The 5,008-nt window shown below is 36.8% G+C and overlaps 1 protein-coding gene across 1 annotated transcript in view; it reads right to left on the reverse strand.

Moving 5' to 3' along the window:
- The window catches only part of LOC110021050, a 194,067-nt gene that overhangs the window by 75,857 nt on the left and 113,202 nt on the right, over positions 1–5,008 (reverse strand).

Below are 5,008 nucleotides of genomic sequence, written 5' to 3' on the forward strand. Positions count from 1 at the left end.
TCCCTAGAACTAGAGACAGCGACAAGACAAAATTGGGTCGTTCTCTACCTACCTGATACTCCGTATTTTAGCACTTTTTGGCTTTTCTTTAGGTCTCTCATGTATTTTTCTGTATTTTCTCTTTTGGAACCATTTGATGTGTCATGTTTGGGCCCTCCCACATTGAGGCTTTCAATTGTACAGCTTTTTGGGCTTTTCTCAAAATATATATAATCCTATCTGTACCATTTTCTCTTCAATATAATTGCCCTTGGGCTTTTATAATATATATATTAAAAAACCCAAGGGCTAATATAAATGGAAAAAATATTGATAGAACGTAGAGTGAGCCCAAAAAAGACACCCTACCCACACGATACAACACACAAAAGTTCCTAAAAAGGAAAAGATATATGTAAGACAAAAAACCAAAACTGCCAAGACGCACAAAAAGTTAAGGACGACCAAATTTAGTCCTGCTTCTGCCTCTAGTTATAGAAAGTGAACCAACTAACAAATTGGTGAGTTGCGTGTCATTACCCGAAGTAACCAATATATCATCCATTAGCTTCCTGAGCTCAAGTAGGTCTCCATTTTTCTGCTGGATGTGTAAACCTGTCATTCCTCGTCTGAAGACTGGCTCAACTGATCAATATGTTGGTCAACAGATTGTCGGGCATGTGTGAGTTGATATCCCTTGCACCTGACTAACAGTAACGACTTGCTCGTTTAGATGAGGTGGTAGAACCGCAGTAGAAAGATTGTCAACAGTTGCAACTACAATAAGTTTTAGTATATGTGAAGTATGAATTGTAGCCTATGCATTTGATACTTCCTGAAGATGAGGAGCTGCAAGACTCTCCTGATTATCAGTTTGAACATTATCATTTGTAGGTAAAGATCATTCAGTATTGTTTTCAATAAGGTTTGAAGGTGTAGGTTGTCCAGCAGAGTCATCCGACAACACATCAATCGCTTCATCTACCCACTTTCGTTTGCTTGACTCATCACTTCCTCTCCCTCTCTTCAATTTGATATTTGAAGCAAAGCATCATAATCTTCCCCCCTACAAAAATTACATCCTTGAAATTTATATAGAAAAGTAATTTGAAACAAGTCATTTCTCATTAAGTAGATTAAGATTATCTATCCATAAATTTCATGATGAAAACTAGAGGTCATTCACTAAGAAGAAAAGTAATCACTGTAAGGTAAAGGAGACTCAAAAATACATCAGTTAACAACACGTACTTATTGAAACCAAAAATTATGCTAGGAAAATAACCTTACATAGAAGAAAATGCCAAAATCATCAAACCTCATCACTATCAGCAACAATAGGTTCTGCAGGCTCACTAGGAGTAACGAAATACATTTGATGTCGAACAGGTTGTCTTGGTTGACTGTGGGTAGAAGCCGAAACTATAGACAATACTTTTCTACCCATGCAGTCTTCTGTGAAGAAGCTCCACCTGGTTTTCTATTTTCAGTGGTCTTTTGGCTAAGTGATGAACAATATCTTGTTATATGAACAGGCTGACGACACCAATAGCAATTATTAGAGCCCATCAAACATTTACCCTTATGTTGTTTTCTGCACTTGGTGCAAGTAACAACAATACTCATGAGTCGTACCACGGTTAAATGTTGTTTTCAGCACTTGGTGCAAGTAACAACAATACTCAGAATTTTTCCCACTGAATCATTCTAATTGATCAACATGTTCTCGTTCATCAATACACTTTCTCTTTCATCCATCCCCCAAGTCACCAACGCCTGTCTAATAGAATCCCAAAAAAAATATACACAATTTTCTTTTGTAGTAGCGATTAATTGTGGCACATAGCTTGACAATGCATTGAATTCTGCTTCGTATTGCATTGTTATCTTCTCTCCCTACATGAACTTGATGAATATGTCCTGCATCTGTCTTTACGCGATATGGGTACAAACCATTTTCTGAATAGCTCCACAAAATCCTCTCAACAGACCATTAGGGTTGTCAAAAGGGCTCGTTGTTCGCGAACAATTTGTGTTCAACAACATGAATAAATATTTGTTTGTTTGTGTTCGGCTCGTTTTAACTCGAAATACTACTAATCAATTATATATCTTTGATGAGTAGTATTTTTAAAAAAATTCAATTGACTACAAGAATAGAAATATTTATAATCAATTATAAGCATTAATTAAGAAAACAAAATAAAAATTATTAAATTAGATTGAAATGATGTTTTAATATAAACAATAATTTTTAAATTTTGCCCCAATCCTTAACATTTTATGGCTACCTGATTAGGGTTGTCAAAACGACTTTTTGTTCGTAAACGGCTAGTGTTTGGCTCGCTAAGCAAACGAGCCGAACACGAACACACTTTTTGGGCTCGAAATATAAACGAGTCGAACACGAGTTAAACCTGGACTCACTCGTGTTTGGCTCGTTTACACCCCTATAGACCATCATATTGGGTATTGTCCCTTAGTATGCCCTTAATTTGCCCACGCCACCACATTTCGGCTTCTCCATCCAGCACAAAAGTAGCTAGTGATACTCTAATTTCATCCAGACAAGCCAAACTGTTTAATATCTTCTCAATTCACATCAGCCAAATCTCAGCATCAAATAAATTTTTGGTTCCCTTAAACAATGATGAAAGTAGATCTTGGAATATCTTCAAGTACTTGTCCACAACGACTGTATCATTTCCGACAGACAGCAATCTGGACATTGAATCAACTGAGTCATTGTCGTCATCATCTGGCTCAGGATATTTGTGTTCACATTTACAGTTTGTTGTACTTTATTCATGTCTTCTAAAAATATTGTCCCTTCAATTGTTCATCTTTTAATAGATTAATTACACTTGAAAAGTTCGTTTAAAATAACTATAAGACAACCAAAGTAGTAAATACTCACACTCAAAAAAATACAATAAGATAAGATAAAATAAAGCACTAAGCATTATGCATGTGAGTTAAGATTTTAATAAATCAATGTAAATTTTTGATATCTTAAGAATATGATGTTATTTAATAAATCTTCCTATATTGATAGAATATATATATCATTCCATATTTGTGAAATCATTACAGAAGCTTATTTTATATTATTTTAATTTGCTATTAACTTGACATTATCTACAAATAAAATTTTCATTATTTTACTTTATGTAAATTTTTTTTTTTTTTGAAAAGGCAAAATTCATTGATAAAAACGAGAGGATACAAAGGTTTTAGTGAGTGGGTACAAAGAGCCCACTCAAAGGGATTACAAACGTATCCCCCAAAAATAAAATAAAAAGAAACAACTCCTAATCATAATGGGTGTAATCGTTGGATATATCACTTCCCCTTCCCCTGAATCTAGTCATCCTGAGAATTACTAAGATCTGACATTCATTCCTTTCTCCTAGATTTGTAAACCTGTCAATCATCTGTCAGAGATAGTCTCGAGTGAACAATAGGTGAATCTTCGATGGAGGTAAACTGTTGATCTGACTTAGCCTACTGCACACCTTGATCCTGACACTCCTCTATAACATGAGTACCCTCTTCTCTCGCAATAGGTGGTTTCAAAACACCTCAGCTAGCATCTGCTACAACGATATTCGTAGAATTTATAATCTGAGGAAGATCTGCCTCAACAGCAGTAGGCGGAAGCTGTTGATCTGGTTGGTGAGGAGTAGCCTTATGAGTCCAATTCTCATTCAATATTTCTGGAAGATTAACAGTGTCTGCTATATTTTCCTACACATGGATGATGATGTAAGGATCTGCCGATCTCAAATGTGGGTGAAGCCTGAAGCATTTAATATGGGTGTGCGCAAACAATTTACAGTTATTGCAGTAGTAGGGTCTTTATTCTGCTATAATTGACTGGCAATACCCAGTATGGGCAGTACTAAGCAATATTACATCACATCAAGGAGGGTAATATCCCTTTCAATAAGAATTCTAGCAACCGAAGGCCTAGTTAGATTGAAGGTGGGTTTATCCAATTTCATAGGTCTCCCCAGTGCCAACTCAAATAGAGTAAAGACTTGGTGGTTGAAGTAGTGCAACTTTAGGCCAGGTATTTTAAACCAGATTGGAACTATAAGTGGTTCTTGACTAGGGTCAAATTCAGGAGACCACTTAAGCAGTTTCATATTGGCATAAACTTTTGAAAAATATTTTGGCATAGGCTTCTACTTTAGATAATTGTATCATCACATGTCTCCCATCAAAAAGACCAACTTTCCAAAGTCCCAATAGCTTGAGATCTTCAAAAGTCTTTCGAATGATTTCCATTTTGGGATGTCCTGATTGGAACTTCCCAATGAGGGAGAACTTGAACTTGTTAACTATGTTGGAAATTTTAACATCAGAGAAGAATAGAGCCAGTTTGCCACTCTTCCTACCCGTCTTCTTGATAAGGTTGTGGTTCTCCTGGCATTCGAATGATTTATGGTAAACCTGAGGGAAAACCTGATCTGATCCGATAGAGCCAACCATACAAACAAAAGAAGCATTCCCAAGGTTTAAAATTGTAATCGGTGGTTGATAAGGAACAGTAGCCATGGAAGGGAGTTGAACAGCACCAAGCAACTTGAGCTGGACTGCGGGTAGTTCACAGGACGGACGCGAGTGCAACAGACAACAGCAAAAGACCGCAGGAGGCGCAGTTGAGAATGGAAGTCGACGAAGAAGCGACGCCGCACAACGTAGAATTCTTTGAGTGTGAAAGTGTCGAACGAACGAGTAGGAAACCAAAGAAGTGTGACTGCAGAAGGTGCAACTGACAGATGCCCGAGAAGAAATGAAGCCACATGACACCTCTATTTCAAGCGAGACAGAGGATGCACGACGAAGAAGTCGACATCGTACGACACAGACGAAGCACAGTGAAGAAGAGGAGATACCACAAATTCGACAAAGAGATACCAGGTTTCGCTATAATGGCGAAACCCTAGCAGAGCAAAATTGGAACAGATGACATTATATGTAATTTTGCTTATATATATATATATATATATATATATGTTTAATA

This window comes from Phalaenopsis equestris, unplaced genomic scaffold (genome assembly GCF_001263595.1).
Source record: "Phalaenopsis equestris unplaced genomic scaffold, ASM126359v1 Scaffold000118, whole genome shotgun sequence".
NCBI classification, from domain to species: Eukaryota; Viridiplantae; Streptophyta; class Magnoliopsida; order Asparagales; family Orchidaceae; genus Phalaenopsis; species Phalaenopsis equestris.